This window comes from Rana temporaria, chromosome 11, assembly GCF_905171775.1.
Source record: "Rana temporaria chromosome 11, aRanTem1.1, whole genome shotgun sequence".
Taxonomy (NCBI): Eukaryota; Metazoa; Chordata; class Amphibia; order Anura; family Ranidae; genus Rana; species Rana temporaria.
The window spans coordinates 54,054,865-54,072,448 of record NC_053499.1 but is presented as its reverse complement, the minus strand read 5'-3'; the positions used below and the strand labels follow the sequence as shown (position 1 = coordinate 54,072,448).

Sequence of the window (17,584 nt, the reverse complement as noted above, 5' to 3'; positions counted from 1 at the left end):
TACGCTTATGATAATGCGTTTTCTCGATTACAATGACAACACCCAGTGCCCTCCCCGAAATGACCCATCACATGACAAATTATTTAAAATCCGGCCAATTTCTCTGAGAAATTCACCCAGTTATTTATCCCCGACCAAAATATCTCCATGGATGAGTCATTGGTCAACTTCACAGACAGGCTTGGCATCAAGCAATTTATTCCCAGCAAAAGGGCCCGATATGGGGTTAAGCTCTACAAGCTATTTGACCGGGCCACTGGGTACAGCTACACCTTACGGGTGTATGAAGGGAAGGACACCCAAATGCATCCCCCTGAATGTCCAGAGTACATCAGATCCAGCGGAAAGGTTGTTTGGGAGCTTGTATATCCACTCCTTGGAAAGGGTTACCAACTTTATGTGGATAATTACTATACAAGCTTGCCCCTTTCCGCAACCTTCAGTGAAAGGACACTCCAGTAGGTGGTACAGTGCGAGCCAACACAAAGGGTTTCCCGCAAAGGCTCGTTACTAAAAGACTACGAAAAGGGGAGACGGCATCTTTGCGGAATGAAGAGATATTGGCTAACAGGTGGCGGGACAGACGAAACATCCACATGCTCACAACAATACATAACGACACCTACGTAGAAATCCCCAGAAGAAATGTCCCTATCCAAAAACCAGCATGTGTTCATGACTATAATTTGTTCATGGGGAGAGTTAACTTCAATGGTCAGATGATCGAACCCTACCTTCCCACAAGAAAAAGACGCTATTGGTATGAAAAGGTCTCCATATATCTTTTCAGTTTGGCCATTTACAATACTTATGTAATTTACCGTAAATCTACAAGGACCCCCTTATCTTATCTTCAGTACCAAGAACAAATTGTTTCTACCCTTTTGTATCCTGAAAGCCCACCAGAAAACATTTGCTCGGGTTCAGTGAGCAGACTCCATGAACACCACTTTCTTGAGAGATCCCCCACCATGAAACAGGCTGAAAACATCACAAGAGATGCCAGGTGTGCACCAAAGGAGGAACTAGAAGAGACACCATGTATTATTGTCCCAATTGTCCTTCCCAACCAGGCCTTTGTATTGGTGAATGTTTCCGCCGTTACCATACTTTTTTACATTAGGAAAGTATGGTAAACGTAATTGTCATTTACCACCACACTCCTTATGCCACTGTACATACCGCTGCCTTCTCTGGTACTGACCCTTACCTGCTAAACGACCACACTTCTGCCTAACGCTGAACTGTACCTACTTCTGCCTTCCCTGGAACTGACCCTGGCCTGTTATATGCCCACACTTCTGCCTAACGCTAAACTGTAGCTACCTCTGCCTGCTCTGGAACTGACCCTGGCCTGTTATGCGACCACGCTTCTGCCTAACACTAAACTGTACCTACCTCTGCTTGCTCTGGAACTGACCCTGGACTGTTTGACCACGTTTTTGCCTGCCTCTTGAATTTATCTTCTACCCTGCTATGCTAGTAGGAACACATGGGTCTCGCATATGTGAGGGGCTCCAGAATTGTTTTTCTAGATGAAGAAAACCTATGTTTTAGTTTTCTCATTCCTAAATTAGGGTCTGGAGACTCGGAGGCTTCAAAGAGATTTGGGTGGGAGAAGCCTCTACCCTTGTCCCCATTCTTTCCTGGCCTGCTACTTGGACCATGTTCCTGCTTACTACCAGGACCATTATTTTGGCACTGCTGTTAATGTACAGTATCCCTGCCTGTACTGACTATGGACAATATTCCTGCCTGCTGCCTGGACAAATCCAATCACTGACGCTGACCACGTCCCTGCCTGCTGCCTGGATCAGGGCTCTCCTCCTGTGGATATTTGCACTACTAAAACCGCAGGTAATCTTTGGTTTACCATTTACTCAGCAGAATGTATTTTAGGGTGTAATTCTTGGTATGTGCATGCTATGTGCTAGAAATATGAAGGGCCTTCCAAAAATGTGATAGATTGTAAGGAAATTAGATGCGTAGTTTATGAAGTCGCTACTTCAATGTTGGGCCTCTGTATGTGGCCAGGCTGTGTAAAAGTCTCTCTCATGTGGTATACTAAGGAGGAGTAGCAGAATATATTTTGGGGTGTACTTTAGGGAATATACATGCCATGTGAGAGAAATAACCTGTTATAATGACAATTTGGTGTGAAAAAAATTAGAAAATCTTAATTTTACAAAATATTTGGGGGAAAAAATGACAACGTCAAAAAACTAACTATGCCTCTTGCTAACCACATTGGAATGTATACTTTCCAAAACGGGGTATTTGTACTTTACTGGCTTGTTAGGGTCTCAAGAAATGAGAAAGGCTGTCAGTACAGCAGGTGTGATCAAATTGATCAATTTTCAGTGATTGGCACCATAGCTTGTAGACCCTATAACTTTCACAGAGACTAAATAATATCCACTAATTTGGGTTATTTTGACCAAAGATATGTAGCAGTATAAATTTTTGCCCAAATGTATGAAGAAAAAATACTAATTTACAGCACAAAAAATAAAATAGATAGATCAAATACCAACAAAAGAAAGCTCTAATTTGTGTGAAAAAAATGGCGACGATTTCATAAAATCACTTGGCTCCCCCATCAAGACAGTCAGTGTTGATGGGGGAATCCCTCCTGCAAAGATATTTTGTTCTCCCAGCAGGGGGTTGCAGGGAGCCATCCCTGCTGTGAGAGAACAATGATTCCTGCTAGCAGCTATAGCCGCAGGTAACAACCGTATGCTAAAAATCCAGCACACTGGTTGTACTTAAGGCAATTGATGGATCACATTGGGTACTATTAGCCTGCCCATACATGCACCTCACCAGTCCCTGCTAAACAATTCATCTATGGCCGGCTAAAAAAAAGACTGTTTAATTTGCAAAGAAATGGCCCTTAGCTTAGTGAATGAGGTGAAGCTCTGCTAATTTCCATCATCTAATCATGTGCAAGCAAACATACTGTTTTTTTTTCTCCTCACATGATTGAATAATCTTTTTAAAGTGAATTTTTACCACATTAAGCTATAAGACAATCTCTTGCAAAGTAAAAATTTGCTTGCAAAGTGAACAGCCTATTTGGCCCATCACAAACACCCTGAAAGTGGTCAAATAGGATAATTTGTGCGATTGAAACATGGATTTTCAGCTCCTTGGTAAAACTTTCAACTTATGTAGATGATTACAACAGCAAACACATAATATCCATGTCCTTGGGTAGTTGTATTACCCTATTTTTCATAATGCCTGTTTAGTGAGCTTTGATCAGACAGAATAGTCATTTGCACCCAAAATCCAGCTAAATTACTTTTAATACAATTATCACAATTAACATTCTGAGGAAGGAATCCTGAATAGGATGTTCGATCGTTCGTCGAAATACGAACAAAACGGGTCATTCGCCAAATTCGAGTTGCGTTTCACAGACCATAATTCACTGCGGCATCGCTGGCTGATGATTGGCCAAGCATGCACTATGACCCGCATGCTTGGCCAATCACAGCTTGCAAAAAACGTAGAGCCATAATTGGCCAAAGCCAGGGTGGCTTTGGCCAATTATGGCTCAGGGGGTTTAGTACACGCCCCACACTATAAAAGGCCGCCTGCAGGTCGGCCTTGTGTAGTGTGTTGCGGTGGTTAAGAGAGGACAGAGGGAGTGTCATTTTTTGCAGGTAGATAGGGCAGGCAGGCTAGTCAGTTAATGTTACAGTGTGTAGAGGATATATATACATCCCAGGTGTCGTACATATATTTATACACTGTATAGTTTAGCTAGATCAGTTCTTCCTAATTTACTGGCAGGCAGGTGATTGTACTAGCTGCAGTATTCTTACATGGTTTATTGCCTGTGTCCTCTGTATAAAGTGAAACCGTGCATTGCAAAAATATTAAAATAATACAAAATAGAAAAAGTTCATATGTGAATGTGTAAAGGAGAAATCCAAATGAATTTCATTAAATGGTGCAGGTTCAAAGCAGGTGACCAGATAGAGATCCTCCACCAAGAAGTAAAGATGGCCTCTCACCTCATTCATTTGACCTTCAAAAGGTCACAAAGCATGGTAAACAATCCCAGGTCCTGATATTATCGGTCAGAAGGTCGCTTGGCAACTCCGGTTAACAGTACAAAGGCCCATAGATGACAGCAATGATGGACATATGAAATAAAAGGGAGAGAGACCTAATGCTCTCAGTAGCAAAAAGGCATTTATTTTAAAACCAATAAAATACACTCACATGCGTCGGCACTCTCAGCCGAGTGCAGGCTCACAGTCGGAAGACACTGACAATAGAGTACAGCATACAGCATGAAGCGGTGATCACGGGTGACGTCACACGCAACTCCTCCCCCTCGTACGCGTTACGTCCCGTGGGCGGGACTTCCTCAGCGTAGGGCAAAGAGATACGCAGACGTCCCGCTGTCAAAAGAATATATAGCGGAGGCGATGTTATGACAACCGCCATAATCAATCAGGCCATCCGACACACGCAGCCCATAATGGCTCACGTATCAAAACCGGAGCTGCTAAAAACACTGGCAGCAAACAGGCACTGACTAATAGCCGCTCATATACAAATTTAAAAAGTCAAAAACAATACCACCAATCTGGCCACTGACTAGATGGAAAAGATCGACCCATATTTAATTAGAACATAAAAATTTAAAAAATATATAAAAATCAAATTTTATATAGAAATTACAAAGGACAAAATAATGATATATGCAAAATGTGAAGAAAGGGGAAGGGAGAACCCTGTCAATTACAACATACAAAAATTGTATGTCTAATGCAAAATATGCAATTAACCCCTTTGTAAAATTATTCGCAAGAAATTATCTTGCGAACATATGGTTGGAAATTACACGTAAAAATTACACATATATGAAATATATATGGAAAAAATTACGTCATCCGCGATCACCTTTTTCTGAACACCAAAAATATGTATATATACCCTCATTAAATAAACCTTAACATCTAACAGGTACACATAATTTAAAAATTAACAAAAATAACAATACCATAAAATTACCTATTCGAAATGAAACAATTTAAGTCAAACTCAACATTTAAGCCTGCCGGCGAGGAAACCTTGGTCTCATAAATCCAATAGGATTCTCGGCGGCTCAGTTGACGGATATAATGTCCGCCCCGCCAGTGCTTGGGAACTTTCTCGATCCCCCAGAATTTCAGGCCTTTAGGATCTCGTTGGTGATTCCTGAAATGTTTGGAGACGCTATGAGTTTTGACTCCTCTTTATGTTGCTAATGTGCTCTCATACCCTTACATGGAGCGCACGAGTCGTGCGCCCCACATATTGCAGGCCGCATTCGCATTCAAGCATGTAAACTACACCTACTGTAGTACACGTGATCAATTGTTTGATCGGATATTCAGTCTGCGTGACTGCGGAACAAAATGATTTCCGTTTTTTAATGTTGGCTTTAACATGCTTGCAAAAAGCTAAAAAGTTTAGGCTGAACTATGGTCGGTGGATCAACCACTCCAGGGGCTAAACAGTCCCTAAGGCAGGGATGCCCAACCTTTTGAAGCACGAGGGCCACTTAAGTGACTTGGTAATAGGTCGCGGGCCACAATCAGCGGAGCGGGCGGATGGCAGGTCAGTGTCTACTCTACATATGCAGAGCGGACACAGACACAGCCTGATTGGATTGGAGGTAGGACACAAGTCTTTTTAGATCTGCCACTCCTTAGAGATTAAAGGAGGGTCCAATTTGGTCGAACTGACCGTGTGAAAGGGGCCCATGGCTGCTTTCATACTGATGCGCTGTTGTTTACCCACACCACGGGTACAACGCAGTGTATCTTTTGGCTTTTCTGCACTTTGCAATAGACTTCTATTATATTCTGCAGGTTTGGTGCACTTTCAGAAAGCTCACCAAACTCGCAGGTAATAACAGAAGTCTATGGCTCAGTGCAGGTAACCTGCAGGTGCACTGCTTTGCATCTGTGGATTCGTTTAAAAGTAGCCCAGTAACCACTGCAGAACAGATATGCCAATCTATACACTGTGATTTTAGTAATAAACTGACCTTTAATAACAGTATTCTATTCCATTCCAGAGCAGGAGGTTGCCGGCCACAACAGAGGGCTCCGTGGGCCACTGGTTGGGCACCCCTGCCCTAAGGGAAGGGGCCTTCCTGTAGACTAACTGTGGGCGGTCAGGAAGGGCCGGACCCAGAATTCCATCACCTTTGAGAATTGGCCAATGTTTAGCCACAATTCTCTCCAATTTTTTATGTTGGATATTAGAGTTTGCACCTAAAGCTACTTGGTGTGTACTGGCCGAGTGCTCCGTAGTTTGCACCTAAAGCTACTTGGTGTGTACTGGCCGAGTGCTCTGTAGTTTGCACCTAAAGCTACTTGGTGTGTACTGGCCGTGTGGTCTGTAGTTTGCACCTAAAGATTCAGGAGCAGTGTTTTTAATGATGCTTAAATAAAAATAAAAAAAAATGAAAAATTCCTTTAAATATTGTACCTGCTGGGTGTCTATGGTATGCCTGTGAAAACGTCTTTGAGAACCCGGGTCTTGCCCGAGGGAACATGTATCAATGGAAAAGGAGTCCTGAAAAAAACAACAGTTTTAAAAACTTTTTTCCATCGATACATGTTCCCTGAGGCAAGACCCGGGTTCTCAAAGACGTTTTACAACAATAACTTGCATATTAGGCTTTAAAATGAGCACTTTTGAATTCAAACGTTTGAGTCCCATAGACGTCAATGGGGTTTTAAATGTTCGCGCAAGCGTTTGGTCCGTTCGAAGGTTCTGGTGCGATTCTTGATTGAAGGAAAATTAACAACTTTACAGTTGTCATAAGACAAAGGGTGAGTGGAAATCTTCCATTGATAACAGTTGTTTTGGTGACAACCAAGAGGGGATTTCTCATTTTGGAGAAATTTCTCCTTTTTGTTTTCTGTTGTGTCACTGGGACAAGAAGTAAATGGAGAGCGAAGGAACATGTAGAGCTGGAGTCTGAATGGACAAGCTCTCTGCTTATCTACCTCTAAGCTCCCTCCCCGACAAACATTTTCACCTTGTGTGTCGGAGAACGTGTCAGAAGTGACTCTGCAAATGGAGCACCAGAGAGAAACGACACTTAGAACTTTGGAGAGAGAGGAGTAAACACTACAGATATATGTGCTTAGGTCAAGTTTCATGAATGGGGTTTACAACCACTTTAAATCAGACTTTCCCTCCAAAAATGTATCTTTCCCCTTTTCCCTCCACTAAATACAAAAGCAAATTTTGTGGAGTGTGTATTTTCTTTAAATTGTTTTACTCCAGCCCTCCCACACCTCCATGTCTATTATGCACCCTTGCTCCTGCAGTCTCCTGGGTTATTCCTGTCACATATCCCATTAAGCTGAAAGGGGCAGGGACACCCAGCAGGGCATACCTGCAATGCATTACCCTGGGCTGGTTTCAAGAACTCAAATAAAAAAAGCCAGCTGCAGATGACATAGGTAGGATAAAATGGCAGAGTATTGTCCAGCATTTGTTGGTGGATTGAACCAGGACAATGCTGGAGTCTCTGAGCGTGAATATTTTTTTTTTTTTTAAAGAAAAAAAAGCAAGAGGAGATAAAAATAATAAAATGCACAAGGGAAGGTGGGGGGATGGAGTGTTCATTGGTTTCCACTTTACAGCAATCAAAAAATGTTTTGCTTGTTACGCTAATATAATTAAAAGATAAAAAAAAACACAGGATTATTCACAAGCAGCAAAGCTGTTCAATAATTCTCAGCAACCAAATATCATCTCCTGAGTTCACTGCAGTAATTTATTACTGGTCTTTATTGGATGCCAGACATTGCTTTGCCTGCCATCTTTATCTAGCTTATTGAATGAGCTTGCTGTTGTATTTAGACCTATAATATGACCTGTTTTATGACATCACACATTGGGGAATACTTAGGATTTTAGGAATATCTTTCCTCATAGCTTTTCCCATATCTACAACAAAATTAACTATGAATTAAAATAGACAAACGTGTAGATATATTGTCTTTGCTTTTTGAAATAGTGGGCCATTCTTTTAGCATTTAAGTTCAAACAGATCAGATCAAGGTGATGTGCAAAAATAAATCACTATATTCACAGTGCAGTGGTTCAGGTCCTGAAAGATGGTTACAATGCAGTCTGTCAGAGTCAATTTGTGAGTAGCCAAACAATATGATTCACTTCAGTGAAGCAGAAATGGATTGGTTTGTTGTAATATCCATACTTGGGTCTACATTTGGGAATTCTCTATAAGGTTCTCAGCTGATTACTCCTCAGCTGAAAGTTGATACACCACTAACACATATATTCACAGCCTTGCTGATCTGATTTAACCACATAAGAAAATACCTGGAATGCCTTTTCTTGAGTTTGCATCTCTTTCACAACTGTGGCGGGCTGTAGTACTACTCAACTATGTATGAATATCCCATATCAATCGTTACCCAGACCTAGCACACATAGAAAAGAGTTAAAGTATAACTAAAGTATAACTAAATCCCTTGGGGACTGGGGGTCCCCAAGGGATTCCCTTAATTTGCAGCGCTTTCATCTCACTTCCTGTTTGGCTATGGGACAGGAAGTGAAATCTCTGAAAAGGAACACAGATGGTGAAAAAATAAATCTGACAGGGGTTTCTAACCGGTCCTTACTATAGACAAAATTAAAAAGTTTTGCCTATAGTTCTACTTTAAATCTAGAACAGGTAGCAGAAGCTTGCAAGTGATGAGGGCAGGTATTGTCCCAGAAATGGATTTGTAGGTTTTGGAAGAAGGATGTTTTTTTTCAAAGCTATTTCGGGGGCACCTGGAGCCTAGCTTGTACGTTGTACATGTGGTTAACTCTGAATTATAAACAGAAGGATTTTGGTAGCTAAAGCAACATATATAATATTGTAATAATGGTAGACAGCTATAGAATGGGGAAGACTGCTATAGGTTTTTTCTCACTTTTATCTTCTACAGTAACTTTGTTCCTACACAATACAGCTATTGTGTTAACTGTACTTTCTGTTAACTATTGTGTTAACTGTACTTTCTATACTACCAAATCCTATAAATTGTTTTCCCCATATAGAACAACAGGGCTGTAGAGTCATCATGTTATACCTTTAAAATTGGAAATCTGTCCAGATATGGCACTGCTAGTAATCTATGTTGGATTTATGCTGATACCTTAAAGGAGTTGTAATATCAGAAGGTTTTTTTTTTTATCTTAATGCATTCTATGATCCTGCCTCCACCATGTTTCACGATGACAATGGTGTGTTCAGGGTTATGTGCAGTGTTAGTTTTTCACTATGCATAGCGTTTTGCTTTTAGGTCAAAAAGTTAAATTTTGGTCTTATCTGACCAGATCACCTTCTTCCACATGTTTGCTATGTCCCCCACATGGCTTCTGGCAAACTGCAAACAGGATTTCCTGTGACTTTCTTTCAACAATGGATTTTTTATTGTCACTCTTTTATAAAGGCCAGATTTGTGGAGTGCATCTCTGCAGCTCCTCCAGAGTTGCCATGGGGCTCTTGACTGCTTCTCTGATTAACGCTCTCCTTGTCCGGCCTGTCAGTTTAGGTGGATGGCCATGTCTTGGTAGGGTTGCAGTTCTGCCATTCCCATTTTTAGATGATGTATTTAATACAGGGCTTTTATACCCACCTCCATACTGGGCCTATTCTGGCACTTCTCTCCTACATGTACAAATCATCATTATTTTGCCAAAAAATTACTCAGAACCCCCAAACGTTATATATGTTTTTTTAGCAGACACCCTAGGGAATAAAATGGCGGTCATTGCAACTTTTTATCTTGCACGGTATTTGCGCAATAATTTTTCAAACGCCTTTTTTTGTGGAAAAAAATGGTTTCATGAATTAAAAAATAACAAAACAGTAAAGTTAGCCCAGTAAATAGATACCTAACATGTCATGTCATGCTTTAAAAATGTGCACACTCATGGAATGGCACCAAACTTTGTTACTTAAAAGTCTCCATAGGCGACGCTTTACAGGTTACCAGTTTAGAGTTCCAGAGGAGGTTTGATCACTTTTTTCCTATTGATCACTTTTATTCCTATTACAAGGAATGTAAACATCCCTTGTAATAGGAATAGTGTGTGACAGGTCCTCTTTATTGAGAGATGCAGGGTCATTAAGACCCCATGTCTCTCCTCCAGGCTGGAAAGCATGAGATTGTGAAAAAAAAATCACCAACGTCATCACATCGTGCCCGGGCATCTGACGGTCATAGAGATGACTGGTGATCATCTGGTCACCAGTCATCTCTATGCTTCCCATCCGGCACTGGCTGATTCTTTCTCCGGGCCCCCGATGGCACGGGAGAGCCCGGAGAAGCACCGGATGGTGGCGGGAGGGGGGTGTCCCATCCCGCCACCTATAAGAACGATCAAGCGGCGGAACCGCCGCTATGATCATTTTTATGGTGCGCAGGATTGCTGCCGGCAAACCATGATTTCTGAATGATGCCTCTAGCTGTAGGCATCATTCAGATATCCCCTCACAAAAACCCAGGACGCCATATGACGTGCATCCGGGATGGGAGATCCCCTCTGTGGATGTCATATGACTATGTGCGGTACGTAAGTGGTTAAACAGTGCTCCGTGAGATGTTCAAAGCTTGGGATATTTTTGTATAACCTACCTCTGCTTTAAACTTCTCCACAACTTTATCCCTGACCTGTCTGGTGTGTTCCATGATGCTGTATTTATATATACAGGAGGACTCTATTTACTAATTAGGTGACTTCCGAAGGCAATTGGTTCCACTAGATTTTAGTTAGGGTATCAGAGTAAAGTAGGCTGAATACAAATGCACACCACACTTTTCAGGTATTTATTTGTAAAAAAAAATGGAAAACCATTTATAATTTTTCTCCCACTTCGCAATTATTTGCCACTTTGTGTTGGCCTATCACATAAAATCACAATAAACTACATTTACATTTTTGGTTGTAACATGACAAACTGGAAAATTTCAAGGAGTGTAAATACTTTTTCAAGGTACTTTAAATTGAGAGGAAAAAACATTTTTTGTGCAAGAACAACTTTAGTCACATTTCATATATATATATATATATATATATATATATATATATATATATATATATATATATATATATATATATATATATATATATATATATATATATATATATATATGGTATATATATATATGGTATATATATATATATATATATATATATATATATATATATATATATATATGGTATATATATATATATATATGGTATATATATAAACACGGTATAAGAATAAAACAGTTCAGTCTCTGTAGTATTAAAATACACAAAACAGCGCTAAAAAATCAATAATGATAGACTCGTGGTTAAAACCAGTGAATAAAGAAAGTCTTATGCCGCGTACACGCGGTCGTTTTTCGGCATGAAAAAAAACGACGTTTTTAAAAACGTCATTTAAAATCATCGTGTGTGGGCTTCACATCGTTTTTCGGCTTTTTTAATGTCGTTTTTTAAAATGTCGTTTTTCGGGTTGTAAAAAATGATCGTGTGTGAGCTAAAACGACGTTTTAAACCCGCGCATGCCCAGAAGCGCGTTATGAGACGGGAGCTATCGTTCAGGTAAAACTACCATTCATAATGGAGTAAGCACATTCATCACGCTGTAACAGACAAAAAATCGCGAATTGTCTTTTACTAACAAGGAATCAGCTAAAAGCAGCCCAAAGGCGAATAGAACTTCCCCTTCAGAGTGCCGTCGTACGTGTTGTACGTCACCGCGATTTGTTCATCATTTTTTTAAAACGATGGTGTGTGGGCAACATCGTTTTTAATGATGAAGTTGGAAAAACTTTGTTTTTTGGACATGCTGAAAAATGACGGGTTTTTTTCATGCCGAAAAACAACCGTGTGTACGCGGCATGAGATGTAGTCAAGTTGATGTTAACAATCCAAAGTGCTGAATGGTGTTACAGTAGTGGTTATCCTAGCGTGCACCTTCCACCAGGGAAAACAATGATCTCAATCCACCACGTGATGCATTCTCCCCAAGGGGGTTAAACTCACCAGAAGACTGAAAAATCAGAGCCCATCTACGTACATCAAATCACAATAAAACGAGCATAAAAGTGACCCTAGAGGGCGCTATCAACAGATCCAGACATCCATGGAGAGCAGGGGAATCCTTGCAGACACCAGTAGCTTCCTAGTCTGGAGAGCGGAGTGGGTGAAGTGCACAAGTCACTTCCGGGTTATCGGGGATGTCGTGCCGCTAACCCGGAAGTGACGTGTGCCCTTCACCCATTCCGCTCTCCAGACTAGGAAGCTACTACGGTGTCTGCAAGGATTCTACTGCTCTTCATGGATGTCTGGATCTGTTGATAGCGCCCTCTAGGGTCACTTTTATGCTCGTTTTATTGTGATTTGATGTACGTAGATGGGTTTAAGTGGGGTTTGGTGATGGTCCGTGACAAAGGCTGATGTATTCGCTTACTTAAGGCTCTGATTTTTCAGTCTTCTGGTGAGTTTAACCCCTTGGGGAGAGTGCATCACGTGGTGGATTGAGATCATTGTTTTCTCTGGTGGAAGGTGCACGCTAGGATTACCACTACTGAAACACCATTCAGCACTTTGGATTTTTTACATCACCTTGACTACATCTAAGACTTTCTTTATTCAGTGGTTTTTACCACGAGTCTATCATTATTAATTTTCTAGCGCTGTTTTGTGTATTTTAATACTACAGAGACTTAACTGTTTTATACTTATACAGTGTTTTTATTTTCCTTTTAATTTTAAACGGCTGCTCAATGGTTGTATATTGAAAAATATTTTACTATTCTTGTCTCTGTTGGTGCTGCTTAGGGATCTGTGGGTTTGATTTGGTGCTGAGTGGGTGTTCTGCAGGCCTTTATTTACACCCCTTATATATTATATATATATATATATATATATATATATATATATATATATATATATATATATATATGTGTGTATATATTGTGAGGGATTAGCTCGTGGGGATCACCTTTTCTGAAATCACAGTCTGTAAGCAGGCACTTTCTTTTAAGTCTGGCGGATGCCAGATTTTATTTATACACGGTTTGCAGATTAAAATAAACAAAACAATAAATTAAATCCTTGCCGTCCGGCGCTAAACTAAACAAACAGGATCTCCTCTCTATACAGTGTGGGGCTAGTCCCTGACACCCACAAAACATGCAGTAAAGCAAACCTTTTCAATCCAGCACTCAGCGCTCCCCTCACTCAGGTCCCTTCCTGAGTTTCAAGCCAGAGCCCTGTTGTGCTCTCTTCCTGGACATTTAAAGTCCAGCTGGTTGTGGACTCCAGTGGACCCAAACATCCGGACCGGAATCCTAGCCAGGCCCAGAGGCTGTAAAACCCGGAATGGATTCCGGTTCAGTCTCTCATAATGGAACGTATGCGAGGTGAAATGTACCTATGATCATGTATCACACCTCGCATACTGTCACATATCCTCCCCCTCTGCTCAAGCCCCTGCGGCTGAGCACTTGACCCAACCATACAGTGCACACGGGAGAGGGCATCTGCATTATTTTGGAGCTTCCCTGGCCTGTGCTCCACCGTAAATTTAAAAGGCTGTAGAGCCAGGAACCACCTTGTCACACGAGCATTTTTCTCCCTGTTATCACACATCCACTTCAGGGGAGCATGGTCTGTGACCAGCTTAAATGACCTCCCCAGTAGGTAATACCTCAGGGAGTCTAAGGCCCACTTAATGGCGAGACACTCCTTTTCTACGATGGCATAATTTTTCTCGTGCTTGTTCAGCTTCCTGCTCAGGTATACCACTGGGTGCTCCTCACCATCCCTGATCTGTGACAGTACGGCCCCTAGTCCCACCTCAGAGGCATCCGTCTGTATAACAAACTCCTGGCTAAAATCCGGGGTTACTAGTACGGGTACCATACAAAGAGCCTGTTTTAACTTCTGAAATGCCCCCTCGGCTTCGGGGTTCCATTTGACCATGACCGACCCCTTACCCTTCGTTAGATCGGTCAAGGGGGCGGCAATGGTGGCAAAATTGGGTATAAAACGCCTGTAATACCCCGTAATGCCCAGGAAGGCCCTCACTTGTTTTTTATTGACTGGTTGGGGCCATTTTTGAATTGCCTCAATCTTATTGGTCTGCGGCTTGACCATCCCCCGGCCAATAACGTACCCAAGGTATTTGGCCTCCTCCAGGCCTATGGCACATTTCTTTGGATTGGCCGTGAGCCGTGCTTCCCTAAGGGAATCTACGACCGCTTGTACACGGAGCAGGTGCGATTCCCAATCTGGGCTGTGGATGACCACATCGTCCAAGTACGCCGCTGCATACGAGCGATGTGGTCTCAAAATTTTGTCCATCATTCGCTGGAATGATGCAGGGGCTCCGTGCAGACCAAACGGCATCCGCTTATACTGAAACGAGCCCTCAGGAGTGGAAAAGGCAGTCTTCTCCTTGGCCGATTCAGTAAGCGGTATCTGCCAATAACCTTTCGTTAGGTCTAGGGTCGTTATGTAGCGAGCCTGTCCCAACCTGTCCACAAGTTCGTCGACCCGGGGCATCGGGTAGGCGTCAAATTTGGACACACTGTTAAGTTTTCTAAAATCATTACAAAACCTAATACTGCCATCAGGTTTTGGGACCAGCACTATGGGACTTGACCACTCACTGTGAGACTCCTCGATCACATCCAACTCTAACATATTTTTTATTTCTTCCGCAACTGCCTCTCGCCGGGCCTCTGGAATTCTATATGGTTTTACATTTACCCGAACCCCTGGTTCCGTCACTATGTCATGTTGGATCGTGTTGGTCAGTCCGGGTAAGGGGGAGAAAAAGTCTCTATTTTTCTGCACGAATGCCCTAACGTCACTTTGCTGTGCTACGGACAGGGAATCCGTGATGGGAACGTCAGGTATCACGGGTATCCGGTCTGTTGGAGGCAGGGACGTGGCCAGTAAAGTCTCTCGGTCCTTCCAGGGCTTTAAGAGATTTACATGGTAAATTTGGTGTGGTTTCCTTTTCCCTGGCTGGTAGACTTTGTAGTTTACCTCCCCCACCCTTTGGACAACCTCAAAGGGACCCTGCCACTTGGCTAAAAACTTACTTTCTACCGTAGGAACCAGTACCAACACTCTGTCCCCCGGGTTGAAAGTACGGACCTTGGCACCCCGGTTATAGACCCTCCTTTGGGCCTCCTGGGCTCGCTCCATATGTTCCCGTACTAGGGGCAGAACGGCTGCGATTCGGTCCTGCATCAAGGAGACATGCTCTATGATGCTCCTATATGGGCTGACCTCTCCTTCCCACGTTTCTTTAGCAATATCTAGCAGGCCCCTGGGATGCCTACCATACAAGAGCTCAAAGGGGGAATAGCCTGTGGAGGCCTGTGGAACCTCTCGTATGGCAAACATGAGATATGGTAGCAAAAAATCCCAGTCTCTCCCATCCTTGTCGACCACCTTTTTCAACATACTCTTCAATGTTTTATTAAACCTTTCGACCAGACCATCTGTCTGGGGGTGGTAGACAGAAGTACGGAGATGGGAGATTTTGTACAATCTACACAATTCCTTGGTAACCCTTGACATAAAAGGGGTGCCTTGATCGGTCAAGATCTCTTTTGGGATCCCCACTCGACTAAACACCTGGACTAATTCCTTGGCAATAACCTTGGCGGAGGTGTTACGCAAGGGTATGGCCTCAGGATAGCGAGTCGCATAGTCCAGGATCACCAGAATATGCTGGTGACCTCGGGCAGATTTCACGACCGGCCCCACCAGGTCCATGCCAATCCTTTCAAAGGGGACCTCAATTATTGGTAGAGGAACAAGGGGGCTGCGAAAATGGGGCGATGGTGCTGACATTTGGCACTCGGGGCACGATTCGCAGTACTCCTTGACCTCTGCATGCAAACCGGGCCAGAAGAATCTTTGGGTGATTCTCTCCCTGGTTTTTTCGACCCCGAGATGTCCCCCCATTACGTGACCATGAGCCAGGTCTAGCACCATCCTGCGAAAGGGTTTGGGAACCAGTAGCTGTTCTACCTCTTCCTCTCCATGTTTTATCACTCTATATAACAAATTGTTTTAAATTGCCATGTAGGGAAAGGACACCACCCAATTAGGATCCACCGGTTCCCAATCCAACACCTTAACATTTTCCCTGGCATTCATGAGGGTGGGCTCTCGCAGCTGCTCGGTACAGAAATCCTCCCTCCTGACCTCCAAGTCGGGTACCACATTTTGGCTACTCTCCATGTTAGGGTCAGGCGAGGTTTCCTGTTCGTTACCCTCAGGCTGGGTGCTAGCTTCTAAGTCCTCCGGTTCCCCAGCCATGGCAGGGAATGGTGGAGGATCTCCAGCCTCCTCGATCCCACCAACAGCATGCCCTTCCCTTTGGCAAAACGGGTCTGGTGAGAGTTCTCGAGTTTCCCCAGTAGGGGGAGCGCTATCTACGGGCCTCCCTTCACTCTCCCATAACTTCCAAAAATGAGGAAAGTCCCTCCCCACTAAGGCTTCATGGAGCAGTGAAGGTACCACCCCCACTGAATGTGTTACACAGCCCCAGGGGGTATCAACCTCAACCACCACTGTCTGGTAGTCCCGATTGTCCCTATGGATGCATATTACCCCAATACAACTGGGGTGTAGTTTTGCGGGGTCTACACACACACTCCTGACTAAGGTCACCACACTACCAGAGTCTAGCAGGGCTGTAAGAGGCTTGCCATCTACTGAAATAACGCACATTTGTTTTTCCAGGCGACGCTGACCTGTCGCAACACATGCGACCTGTGCAAACAGAGAAAGGCGTCTTACCCTATCAACATAATCACATTGCATAGGTTCATCATTTAGAGGGCAGTCTGCAGCAATATGACCTAATGCATGGCAACGAAAACACCGTATTTGCCCTACCCCCAGTCCTCTTACCGGTCCCAAAAACCTTCCTGGCTTCTTTGGCCAGTCTCCAGGTCTAGGACCTACAGTCTCATCTGCTGTAACAACAGTCTTATCCACTCTCCCCAAACTCTTGAACCCCGGAACAGTCTTACCCGAACCGTTGGGAGATCTTGCACCCCGAGACACTCCGAAGTGGGGCGTGGGTGGGTTTATTAAGTCCTCGGTAGCACTGTACCTCTCCACTAGGTCCACCATTTGGGCTGCAGTGTTGGGGTCCCCCTGTCCGACCCACTTTCTCAGGGTAGCAGGGAGCGCACGCAGGTACCGGTCCATTACCACACGCTCCACAATCTGAGGGCTGGTCAGAGTCTCTGGCTGCAACCACTTCCTGGTGAGGTGGACCAGGTCAAACATTTGTGACCGGGGTGGCTTGTTGCTGGAATAGGACCACTGATGCACGCGCTGGGATCGGACTGCCATGGTGACACCCAAGCGTGCGAGTATTTCTGTCTTTAGAGTCTCATAGTCCTGGGCCTTATCTGGTTCTAGGTCAAAATAGGCCTTTTGGGGTTCTCCTGTTAGGAATGGGGCCAATAGTCCCGCCCACTGCTCTTTTGGCCATCCTTCGCGGTCA

At 43.3% G+C, this 17,584-nt stretch overlaps 1 protein-coding gene across 2 annotated transcripts in view; it reads left to right on the top strand.

Moving 5' to 3' along the window:
- Positions 1-17,584, top strand: part of CHID1 (chitinase domain containing 1) — a 706,518-nt gene that overhangs the window by 462,856 nt on the left and 226,078 nt on the right. The window lies entirely within an intron of this gene.